This window comes from Bos indicus x Bos taurus, chromosome 16 (genome assembly GCF_003369695.1).
Source record: "Bos indicus x Bos taurus breed Angus x Brahman F1 hybrid chromosome 16, Bos_hybrid_MaternalHap_v2.0, whole genome shotgun sequence".
NCBI classification, from domain to species: Eukaryota; Metazoa; Chordata; class Mammalia; order Artiodactyla; family Bovidae; genus Bos; species Bos indicus x Bos taurus.
Window position 1 is genome coordinate 2,047,569 of NC_040091.1, and position 12,869 is coordinate 2,060,437.

At 41.5% G+C, this 12,869-nt stretch overlaps 1 protein-coding gene and 2 non-coding genes across 6 annotated transcripts in view; 2 read left to right on the top strand and 1 right to left on the bottom strand.

The window, feature by feature from the left end:
- Positions 1-453: 453 nt before the first annotated feature.
- TRNAK-UUU lies at positions 454-526 on the top strand. Its single transcript has one exon. It is a non-coding gene; the product is annotated as a tRNA-Lys (tRNA).
- Positions 527-787: 261 nt separating this feature from the next.
- On the bottom strand, positions 788-860 carry TRNAK-UUU. Its single transcript has one exon. It is a non-coding gene; the product is annotated as a tRNA-Lys (tRNA).
- A 5,086-nt stretch (positions 861-5,946) lies between these two features.
- Positions 5,947-12,869, top strand: part of MDM4 (MDM4, p53 regulator) — a 41,594-nt gene continuing 34,671 nt past the window's right edge. For 2 of the 4 annotated variants that reach the window (XM_027564235.1, XM_027564236.1), the window contains exon 1: positions 8,037-8,183. The gene's annotated coding sequence lies outside the window, so the exon portion shown is untranslated. Of the gene's footprint in view, positions 6,139-8,032; positions 8,184-12,869 lie in introns of those variants that run through there. The other 2 variants (XM_027564237.1, XR_003514839.1) reach the window with 2 other exon arrangements.

Genomic DNA, 12,869 nt, shown 5'->3' on the forward strand with positions numbered 1-12,869 from the left:
TGGGGAAAATACTGTAACCTGGGTCAGTAGATATAACTGACATTCAGAGGTCCTATTGTTCATTAAAGATATGGGGGAAATCCCTGAAACCTGGTTCCGCAGAGTATAACCGACATTCAGAGGCCCTATCAGGGAAGCAGTATACTGAAGACAGAAGTGTAGTAAAAAGAGGTTGCAGCTTTCTGAATTTTTAATGTTCGTCTCCGTTTCCCATTTTTCTGTAATTTACTACCACGTAATTTTAGAGAGCTTAGTGAATATTAGAAATTCATCAGACATTAAATATGAAGGAACTTGAAGAAAACACGTATTAAGTGCATGGAGAAAAACACAGAAAAATGAATGTTTGTGTTTCCTTATCTTACTGGAAAAAATAATACTAACTAAAATTTAGATTTGAGGGCCAATTAGAATATTATCAAGTAAACAGAAGAGAAAAGGGTTTTCGAGAGAGCCCGGATAGCTCAGTCGGTAGAGCATCAGACTTTTAATCTGAGGGTCCAGGGTTCAAGTCCCTGTTCGGGCGCCTTCTGATTTTTCGAAAATTCCAAGGTTTGTTTAGTTGCTAAGTCTACTTCTACCTTAAGTCGTATCCACTTTATTTTTCATTGATTTCGGAGTATGATAGATAAACGTACAGTCAGGGAAGAAAGAAAAGCGGCTACGCAAAATGACTCAATTTCTTGGTGAGTGCGGAGGTTTTGCGCAGTTTTCGGGAGGAATTTTTTTCCTTCAGATTTCTAAGAACTGGGGAAGAAAACAAAACTGAAGGTGAAAAAACGCAAAGCGCCCGAACAGGGACTTGAACCCTGGACCCTCAGATTAAAAGTCTGATGCTCTACCGACTGAGCTATCCGGGCTCTCACGAACGCACATTGCTCCTGCGGCGTCTTACTTAAGGACGACGAGCGCCGCGGACCCGCCTCCTCCGCCGGCATTTTGTGAAACTGTGGTAAACCCGGTCAAGCACTGGGTTCGTGCGCCAGGGAAAACAGAACGCGCCTCGTGGACCTTTCGCCAGCATTACCGGTTAACTCAGGATTGCGAGATTCTTCTGTGCCCAATAACCATTATTGGGTAATAATAATAATAATTAGGTAATCTCTCTGACAAGTCTAAGATGAACAGAACGGTGACGTAGGCCACTTTTGAAGATCTGTACTGACAAGATTTATTACACTCTTGATAAAAGGGTGGGTATCTAAAACGTTCCCGACCAAAAAAAAAACAAACAAAACACACACACACACACAAAAACCTCTCTAAGAGAGAATACAGATACGCTGTTCTGAAGCTGTTGAACTGAACTGTGTAGTGTGGAGCGGGAGAAAGGACCCCGCAGAGGGATGGTGGGATTGTCCTGCAGGTCCCATCATGGGGTCCGAGTCATAGTTTTACGTGACACAAACCCCAATGACCTTCCAGTCAGAAATCCCAGGAAACCAGAGTGGAAAGCTGAACATGCCAGCGGTGAGACATTTTCTCGATCTTGGCATCGGAGGCTCTTCTTTTCCACAGCCGCCAGTACTCTGAGCGCTGCCCTCTGCCACAGGGCTGACGTGGAGAATTAACCCTCCGTGGGGCTTAGAGCGGGACATCGAAGGGTTTTTCTTAGCTGACGTTGCTTTCCCTTAATTCCAACTGCTTTAAGTGATTGCCCTGGTCCAGCAATTCCACTCTGAGGAATTTGTCCTAAAGAAATAATCAGCGATGTGCAAAAAGACTTGATTACAAGAGAGAAAAGAACATCAAGGCATTTTAACTGGAAAAAAACTGTAAATGACATAAATGGCTATATAAATTATGGTATAGCCTATTAAGAATGAGCGACTTCACTTTTATTTTTCACTTTCATGCACTGGAGAAGGAAATGGCAACCCACTCCAGTGTTCTTGCCTGGAGAATCCCAGGGATAGGGGAGCCAGGTGGGCTACCGTCTATGGGGTCGCACAGAGTCGGACACGACTGAAGTAACTTAGCAGCAGCAGCAGCTATTAAGAATGATATGTAGCCATTAATAATCATGTAAAAGAACACAATTTGGGAATAATTGTAAGATAGTATTAGGCTATATTTCAAATATAAAAATTAAGCAACAAAGGTATATGTACAGCACAGAAAATTACAGCCATTACTTTGTAATAACTTTCAATAGCAGTATCTCTAAAAATACTGAATCACAATGCTGTTCATCTGAAACTAATATAATATTGTATATCAACTATACTTCAACTTGAAACTTTCTAAACGATGCATGTAAGTACCTTCAAAAATTGAAAGGATCCGTAAAGACTGGGTACTGAAGTTAGGTGCCCCTTTTTGAAACCTTACTACCCTGTGTGATCTAGAGTAAACTATTCCTCTGTCTCAGGACAATAAAATGATTGCAAGAATTAAATAAGATTGTTTATGTAAATTGCTTAGAATAGTGTCTGACATATAATAAGCATTCACAAAGTTAGATAAAAATATAACAAGATCAGACTCCATGATTCTGTTCTTTGGTTCTCTGACAGTATCCAACCTTCAACAAGTGCTTAACATCTTTTTTAAATTAATTTTTATTGAGGTAAAATTGACATGTTACATCATTTCAGGTGCACAACCTAATGATTTGATATTTGTATATGCTGCAAAATGATCGCCCTAATAAATCTAGTTAACATCTGTCACCACATACAGTTACAAAAAATTTTTTTTGTAATAGAACTTCCAAGATTACTCTCTTAGCAATACAAATATATAGGACACTATTATTAACTATAGTCATGCTATATATAAACTTTAACACATTTATTTTTTTATTGAAGTACACTTGCTTTACAATGTTGTGTTAGTTTTTGGTATATAGCAAAGTGATTCAGATACACACACACATTCTTTTTTCATGTTCTTTTCCATTACAGTTTATTACAGGATACTGAATATATTCCCCTGTGCTATACAGTAGAACCTTGTTGTTTATCTATTTTACATACAGTAGTGTTCACCTGTTAATCCTGAACCCCTAATTTATCCCTCCTCTTCTCCTTCCCCTTTGGTAACCACGTTTTCTATGTCTGTGAGTCTGTTTCTGTTTTGTAAATAAGTTCATTTTTTCTTATTTTAGTTTCTACATATAAATGGTATATGATATTTGTCCTTCTCTTTCTGACTTCCTTCAGTGAGTATGATAATCTCTAGGCCCATCCATGTTGCTGCAAATGGCATTCTTTCTTTCTTTTTACGGTTGAGTGGTGTTGCACTGTATATGTGTACCACACCTTCTTATCCATTCATCTGTCAATGGACATTAAGGTTGCTTCTATGTCTTGGCTATCCCAAATAGTGCTGCTGTGAACATTGAGATGCATATATCTTTTCAAATTATAGTTTTCTCTGGATATATACCCAGGAGTGAGATTGCTGGATCATTGTTGTTCAGTTGTTAAGTCATGTCCAACTCCTTGCAACCCCGTGGACTGCGGCATGCCAGGCTTCCGTGTCCTTCACTATCTCCTGGAGTTAGTGGCAACTCTATTTTTAGTTTTTTGAGGAACTTCCCTCCATAGTATCTTCTATAGTGGTCGCACCAATTTACATTCCCACCAACAATGTAGGAGGGTTCTCTTTCTTCCACATCCTCTTCAGTATTTATCGACTCTTTGATGATGGCCATTTTGACTGGTGTGACGCATATACCTCAATGTTATTTTGATTGTATTTCTCTAATAATTAGCAAAGCTGAATGTCTTTTCATGTGCCTATTGCCCATCTATGTATCTTCTTTGGAGAAATGTCTACTTGGGTCTTCTGTCCATTTTTAGATTGAGTTGTTTGGGTTTTTTGTTATTGAGTTGTATGAGTTGTTTGTATACAATTTTGGAAATGAACCCCTGGTCTCGTGTTGCAAATATTTTCTCCTAGTCTGTAGGCTATCTTTTTGTTTTCTTCATGATATTCTTTGCTGTGCAAAAGTTTCTAAGTTCGATTAGGTCCCAGTTGTTCATTTTTGCTTTCACTTCTATTGTCTTGGGAGACTGACCTAAGAAAATGACGCTTCAATTTAAGGCTTAACATGTATTTGACTGGAGTAGAGGGAGACATAGAGAATTTAGAAAGTTGACAATATTAAGTTAACTTGAAAGAATAACTGTCCCCTAAGCAATGGGGAACTATTAAATTTTGGCTCATTAATGTTCCAATTTCTCACTCAAGGAATACACATTAGATTTGCAGATCAGGAAGCAACAGTTAGAACTGGACATGGAACAACAGACTGGTTCCAAATAGGAAAAGGAGTACATCAAGGCTGTGTATTATCACCCTGCTTATTTAACTTCTATGCAGAGTACATCATGAGAAACGCTGGGCTGGATGAAGCACAAGCTGGAATCAAGATTGCCAGGAGAAATATCAATAACCTCAGATATGCAGTTGACACCACCTTTATGGCAGAAAGTGAAGAAAAACTAAAGAGGCTCTTGATGAAAGTGAAAGAGGAGAGTGAAAAAGTTGGCTTAAAGCTCAACATTCAGAAAACTAAGATCATGGCATCTGGTCCCATCACTTCATGGCAAATAGATGGGGAAACAGGGGAAACGGTAGCTGACTTTATTTTGGGGGGCTCCAAAATCACTGCAGATGATGATTGCATCCATGAAATTAAAAGACACTTACTACTTGGAAAGAAAGCTATGACCAACCTAGACAGCATATTAAAAAGCAGAGACATTAGTTTGTCAACAAAGATCCGTCTAGTCAAGGTTATGGTTTTCCCAGTAGTCATGTATGGATGTGAGAGTTGGACTATAAGGAAAGCTGAGTGCAGAAGAATTGATGCTTTTGAACTGTGGTGTTGGAGAAGACTCTTGAGAGTCCCTTGGACTGCAAGGAGATCCAACCAGTCCATCCTAAAGGAAATCAGTCCTGGGTATTCATTGGAAGGACTGATGTTGAAGCTGAAATTCCAATACTTTGGCCACCTGGTGTGAAGAGCTGACTCATTTGAAAAGACCCTGATGCTGGGAAAGATTGAGGGCAGGAGGAGAAGGGGACGACACAGGATGAGATGGTTGGATGGCATCACTGACTCAATGGACATGAGTTTGGGTGGACTCCGGGAGTTGGTGATGGACAGGGAGGCCTGGTGTGCTGCAGTTCATGGGGTCGCAAAGAGTCGGACACGACTGAGCAACTGAACTGATGTCCTCATGAGAAAAGGAGATTAGGATATAAAGTACACAGACAGAAGGGTAAACATGAAGACAAATTTTTTTAAAATTTGAAGTATAAAATATTTGAAAGGAATATATACAGGTATAAATCCTAAAAGACTAAATGGTTGCAGGGGTAAATACCAAACTCAGGATAATGGTTCCCTCTTCAGATGAAGGAGGGAAATGTCATCGGAGAAGAGACTGAAGGGGAACTTTTAAAAATACTTATTTTTATTTATTTATTTGGCTGCACAGGGTCTTAGCTGTGGCATGTGGGAACTAGTTCCCCAACCAGGGATCAAATCCAGGGCCCCAGCACTGAGAGATCAGAGTCAGCCCCTGGATCACCAGGAGAGTCCCACATGCAGGACTTTTTTGTACAGGTAATGTTCTTTATGAAGAATTGTGGGGGAAAGGAGTCATATTCTTCATTACACTTTTTTACATGTCTGAAATAGTTTCTTACAGCTTTTCAGAAAGGCCAATAACATTGGCTTTTAATTCCTTTAAAGCTGCAGTAGGCCTTAGAAAATTTATTCAATTCACTCCTTTTACATTACAGATTGGGGAAACTAAAGACCTGTGGAACTTTCTGGTTTCTAGAATAGTTAGACTAAACCCAGATTTCCTGTTTATCAAATACATGGTTTGTGAGCACAGTTCTTAGAGAAGGAAGCGGCGATCACTGAATCAGTTATGATCTTGTTAACCCAATTTTGTTTTCTTTTTTGGCAAGTTTACTTGACTGGTAGAAGAAATACTATAGATACGATTTGTTTTCATTATAGCAAGTCATTTATTTATTTATTTTTTTATGGACTCCTTGGGAAAGGTCAGAGAAATGTTGCCAAATGTTGACCTCTATTAGGTGGGATAATTGGTTTAAGAACAACTCTGGAAGAGGAACTCTGGAATCCTGAACCAGAGTCAACTATGAGGGGTAAGCTCTATTCTTTTTAAAAAATAACTTACTTACTTTTGGCTGTGCTGGGTCTTCACTGCTGTTCAGGCTTTTTCTCTAGTTGTGGAGAACAGGAGCTATCCTCTAGTTGTGGTCTGCGGCCTCCTCACCACACAGGCTTCTCTTAATGTGGGACACTGGCTCTAGCGCAGGTGGGCTTCATTAGCTGCAGCACATGGGCTCAGAATTTGCTGCTCGTGGGCTCTAGAGCACAGGCTCAGTAGTTGTGGTACATGGGCTTAGTTGTTCCGCAGCATGTGGGATCTTCCTGGACCAGGGATTGAAGCTGTGTTTTCTGTATTGGCAGGTGCATTCTTTTACCACTGAGCCACCAGGGAAGCCCCAGCTCTATTCTTAATAATTTCCTACTCAACATATTTATCAAGGCTTTAAATGAAAATAATTTGTATAATTATAATAATTTGATTATAATTGTTAATCAACAATATGCAAAAGTGAGAGAGCTAATCCCTCCTGACTCTCCAGGCAAGGCCAGCTGCAGCTCTCATTGCACTTAGCACGTTCTCTTTACCTGGACATTCTGACGGCACCTCCAGACTCCAGGCGTCACTCCACTCCAGTTGAGTGACGCCCCCACAATCCTGGGCTCGGCGGAAAGCGGCTCATGGCAGGTTGGTGCTTGGTACATAGTAGGTGTTCAACAAATACTTGTGGACCTTAAACTGAATTGTGTAACAGGATCATAATCCAAAAAGTCCAGTAGACAGTAGGAAAGGACCTAAAATAACCAGGTACTAGTTAAAAGATATAAGACAAATTTCTGTTTGGGATTTTTAAAAATTAAAATTAATTGCAGAAAAAGAGAGGAGAAATAGTTAACAGTTCACCTAGAAAAGCCTTCTGGGAGCAAGTGTGAAAAAGGAATTAATTCTTCAGCTCATTTACAGAATTCTGATTTCTACCTAAGTCGGAGGTGATGCCAGAAGCAGAGCAAGGTGCAATGTGCAAATAGAGGTCATTGCCTCATTTTATTTTGCATAGGTGTGTATCTGGTTCCGGGAGGCACATTTTAAATAGGACAAACAGGTTCTTGAAGCCACAGCAGATAAGTAATTGAAAGCTCTGAGGGGATTTTCAGTAAGCAGAAAAACGAAAGGTTAGAGATGGGACATGGTAGCTGTCTGCAAAAAAAAAAAAAGAAAAATAGTATTTATGTTAGAAAGAATGAAGCCTTAGTCTTCTCCAAAGTGCAGAACTAAAACCAGTAGAGGTGGTAAAATAACATATTTCAGCTCAAAAATTCCTCGACTATCTAGACTCATCCTACAGTAAATGAAATGAAGTATTGGGAGGGGTCCTGCCATTTGGCACCGGCAAACAGCATGCCTGAGAAGTTTGTTGAAGGCACTTGTGTGTTGTGAGAGTAGGCTAGACGACTTGATTATGTGATCCAAATAAGCTCCACCTCATTGTCCTCTGCACTTCTCTTTTAACATTTACCACATATTTTGTAGTAATCTGTGTCTGTACTAATCTTATCCTCGCCTAATTAGCGTCAACACTAGCGTGCCGCTCCACCATGTCTGGGGAGTAGGAATGAATAATCTAACACCGAAAAGCAGAGGGGCTGGCTTTTCAGCTTTCTGAAGAGCTGAAAAGGTGTCTCTGATGGTGCTTTTAGCTTTCTCCCCTCCCTGTTTTTGTTTTTTTTTTTTTTTAACTCTCCCAGGACACGTTTATAAATAGCATTAAGCCCCTGCGATTTCCTCAAATGGAAACCTCATAAGTCTTAGTCGTCCAGGCCCTACTACTATCTTTCCCCGGACTGGCATCCCCTCTATGGTAGGGCCGGCTCAGCCTTCTTGCTCTCTAGCCCTCCCACTGGCCCATCTATGATTTCCGGAGGCCTCACCGGAAGCTCCTGTGGGCGATGGGTTGGGGAGGCCGGAAGTTGCGCCTTCACTACTCGCCGTTTCAAAATGCTGCTAAGACCTTAGGGACAGTTGAGTGACGCCCCCACAACCCTGGGCTCGGCGGAAAGCGACTCATGGAACGGCCGTGAGGTGTGGCTTTTGGGTTTTGTTGGCGAGGTGCCGGCAGGCCGGGGGCGGGGGGTGGGGGGTGGGAGAGACGCGGCCAGGTGTGCGGCCCGGGGCAGGGGGTGGCCGGCGGGAGAAGCCAGAGGAGTGGGTGGCGGCGTGCGGAAGGTCGCCTGGCGAGGCCGGGCTGGTGGGGTAAGCGCCACGCGACGCGAATCCGCCGAGGACGATGGTGGGAGTGCAGTGACTTAGGCGCAGGTCCGCTGGCGGGTTACCGACCGGAAGTCGGGATAGATGGACGGTGCTCGATAGGACGCAAAGTGTGGGGATGACTGAGGCACTTTGGAGGAAAGGCGGGAAAGGGAGGAGAGAATGACACTGCAGTGTCTTCAAGATTTTATGGTAGTGATTTTCAGGGCCACGGACCATCTGTCTCAGAGGCACTTGAGTACTCGTTTGAAGACTGCTCATTTGGGGGCCACACCCATACTTCCCCTAACAGAATATCAGGAGCTGGAGCTCGGGAAGGTGTATTTTAATCAGCGCGTTCTCCTGTTGGTTCTTGTACACGCCCAAGTTTGAAAACCATTGTTATAAAGCGACACACAGAGAAAATGCTGCTGCTCTTTTCCTTCATCTCGGAAGCTCTTCTAGGAAGCTCCTCCGTGCCGTGGGATGTTGGAATGGGAAACAAGTATCGAAGGTCCTTGGTACTTTTTGGTATTAAGTATCACTACATCTCAGTTTGGATTTGGTCTCCTCCCTCTTACGTGGGCTCCCCCGGTGGTTCAGCGGTAAAGAATACGCCTGCAATGCAGGAGTCGTAGGTTGAATCCCTGGGTCGGGAAGATCCCCTGGAGGAGGGCATGGCAACCCACTCCAGTACTCTTGCCTGGAGAGTCCCGTGGACGGAGGAGCCTGGCGGGCTACTGTCCATGGGGTCGCAAAGAGTCGGACACGACTGAAGCGACTTAACACGCGTGCACGTACTCCTCATTCATTTCTGCCACGAAAAGTTCATTTCGTTTAGAATATTTACTTAAGAATATTTTGTTTCACAGTATAGTCAGGATCACAACTTTTTATTTTATAGTTTTTTAAAAAAATCAAAATACTATTTGCGTGTTGTTGAAGAAAACCACACAGTACAGAAGTGTGTAAAATGAACTGTCCATTAACCTGCCCCCTCCTCAAGCTAGCTACCCTTAACTGCTGGATATTATGTTCTTCCTGACTTTTTCCACATGTATTCTTACTTTTAAACAACAATGGGGTCATTCTGTATCTATTATTCTGCACCTTAAATTTTTCAGTAGCAACATCAGAGAAAGCTTTCTATAAAGTGTACATATAATATTTTCTTTTAAGGACTTGAGTATCGTGCACAAGAATTTCTTCAGGGGATTTTTAGGTTGTTTCCTAAAGCATATTGTTTGTTTTGCAAACTGTGCTGGAGTATATTCTTGCTACACTCTTCACTTTTTTAGGTGTGTAGCAGATCTGGTAAGAACTAAAACAATATCTGAATGGTAGTTGTTTTTTTTTTCCCCCCTAAAGAAAAAAGTTGGTTTTATTCTTTTCATGTATCTAGCTGAAAGGGAATCAGACAGTAGTGTTTAGTAGAGGCACTCAGGACTTCAAAGAATTGATAACAATGATTAGTTTTGCTAACTTCTGACAAAAACCTTTTATTTTAGTTAGTCTTTAAATTATAGTTGTGTTCAAAGGTAGAGATCAAAGATCAGATATAAGAGTCTCTTGGACTAAGTGTAGGGTAAAAATCACTGTTCCATTATCCTTGAGAGATGTATAAGACTGTTCTTGCACTCTGATTTCAGTCCAGGAGGGGACACACATAAAAACATAAAATTAGTATTGTGGGTATTTTAATAGAGGTGCTTTAGTGTCATCATCTTCTTTGGGGAGTCAGAAAAGCCTTGACTAAGGAGGTGACTAGAAACCAAGATGAGTAGTTTTTTCAAGCTACAATTGGCAAACACATGGGGTTTTTGTGATTTCTTACAGGAAATGGCAACCTACTTCAGTATTCTTGCCTGGAGAATCCCATGGACAGAGGAGCCTGCCAGGCTACAGTCCGTGGGGTGGCACAGAGTCAGACACGATTGAGCACACTCAGCATACATTTATTGTGTACCATTCAATGGGGTAATAAAACCCACTGTTTTAATTCAGTATTGCTTTTTCTTTTTTCCCACCTTTGTGGTGAAATATTTTAAAGTTTCACAGCTGTGTCATTTTATTTACCTTTAAATATGTCATGATGTAGCTCTTGCTAAGTTGTTCAGTCACTGAGTCATGTCTGACTTGTTGCCACCACATGAATTACAGAATGACGGGATTCCCTGTCCTTCACTATTTCCCAAATTTCCTCAAACTCATGTCCATTGAGTCGATGATGCCATCCAACCATCTCATCTTCTGTTGCCCTCAGTCTCCTCCTGCCCTCAGTCTTTCCCAGCATCAGCACCTTTTCCAGTGAGTCTGGCTGTTTTGCATCAGGGGCCAAAGTATTGAAGTTTCAGTTTTAGCATCAGTCTTCCAATGAATATTCAGGATTGGTTTCCTTAAGATTGACTGGTTTGATCTTCTTGCTGTCCAAGGGATTCTCAAAAGTCATCTCCAGCACCACAATTCAGAAGCTTTGGTGCTCAGCTTTCTTTCTTGTCCAGCTCTCACATCCGTATATGATTACTGGAAAAACCATAGCTTTAACTATACAGACCTTTGTCGGCAGAGTAACGTCTCTGCTTTTTAATATACTGTCTAGGTTCGTCATTGGAGAAGGAAATGGCAACCCACTCCAGTATTCTTGCCTGGAGAATCCCAGGGACGGGGGAGCCTGGTGGGCTGCTGTCTATGGGGTCGCACAGAGTTGGACACGACTGAAGCGACTTAGCAGCAGCAGCAGCAGCAGCAGGTTCGTCATAGCTGTTCTTCCAAGGAGCAAGCGTCTTTTAATTTCATGGCTGCAGTCACCACCTACAGTGATTTTGGAGCCCATGAAAATATAATCTGTCGCTGTTCGCTCTTTTTCCCCATCTATTTGCCGTGAAGTGATGGGACCAGATGCCGTGATCTTAGTTTTTTAATGTTGAGTTTTAAGCCAACTTTTTCGACTGTCTTTCACCTTCATCAAGAGGCTCTTTAGTTCCTCTTCACTTTCTGCCACTGGGTGATGTTATGTGCATATCTGAGGTTATTGATATTTCTCCCAGCAATCTTGATTCCAGCTTGTGAGTCATTAAGCCAGGCATTTTGCATAATGTACTTGGCCTAGAAGTTAAATAAGCAAGGTGATAGTGTACAGCCTTGACGTACTGCTTCCCCAGTTTTGAACCAGTCCATTGTTCCGTGTAGGATTCTAACTGTTGCTTCTTATCCTGTTTACAGGTTTTTCAGGAGAAAGATAAGGTGGTCTGGTATTTTCATCTCTTGAAGAATTTTTCAGTTTGTTGTGATCCACACAGTCAGAGGCTTTAGCAAAGTCAATAAAGCAGAAGTATATGATTTTTTTGAATTTCCTTGCTTTTTCTGTGATCCAGTAGGTGTTAGCAATTTGATCTCTGGTTCCTCTATCTTTTCTAAATCCAGCTGTACATCTAGAAGTTCACGTACTGTTGAAGCCTAGTTTGAAGGATTTTGAGCATAATCTTGCACATGTGAAATGAGTGCAATTGTACGGTAATTTGAACATTCTTTGGACTCGCCTTTCTTTGCGATTGGAATGAAAACTGATCATTTCCTGTCGTGTGACCACTGCTGAGTTTTCCAAATCTGGTGGCATATTGAGTGCAACACTTTAACAGCATCATCTTTTAGGATTTAAAATAACTCAGCTGGAATTCCATCACCTCTACTAGCTTTGTTCATAGTGATGCTTCCTAAGGCTGTGAAGACCCTTGTCTTCACAGTCCAGGATGTCTGGCTCTAGATGTGTGACCACACCGTCGTGGTTATCTGGGTCATTAAAACCTTTTTTGTACAGTTCTTCTGTGTATTCTTGCCACCTCTTCTTAATATCTTCTGCTTCTGTTAGGTCCATACCATTTCTGTCCTTTATTGAGCCCATGTTTGCATGAAATGTTCCTTTGGCATTTCTAATTTTCTTGAGCAGATCTCTAGTCTTTCCCATTCTATTGTTTTTCTCTATTTGCATTGATCACTGAGCAAAGCTTTCTTATCTCCCCTTGATATTTTCCTGAACTCTACATTTAGTTGGTTAAATCTTTCCTTTTCTCCTTTGCCTTTCGCTTCTCTTCTCTTCTCAGCTGTTTGTAAGACCTTCTCTGACAACCACTTTACCTTCTTGCATTTCTTTTTCTTAGGGAAGGTTTTGGTCACCACCTCCTGTACAATGTATGAACCACCATCCGTAGTTCTTCAGGCAGTCTGTCTACCAGATCTAATCTCTCAAATCTATTCGACATTTCCACCATATAATCATAAGGGATTTGATTTAGGTGATACCTGAATGGCCTAGTGGTTTACCCTACTTCAATTTGAGTCTGAATTTTGCAATAAGGAGCTGATGATCAGAGCACAGTCGGCTCCAGGTCTTGTTATTGTTGACTACGTAGGGGGTCTCCATCTTCAGCTGCAGAGGATGTAATCAGTCTGATTGCAATATTGACATCTGGTGATGTCCATATGTAGAATCGTCTCTTGTGTTGTTGGAAGAGGGTTTTGCTA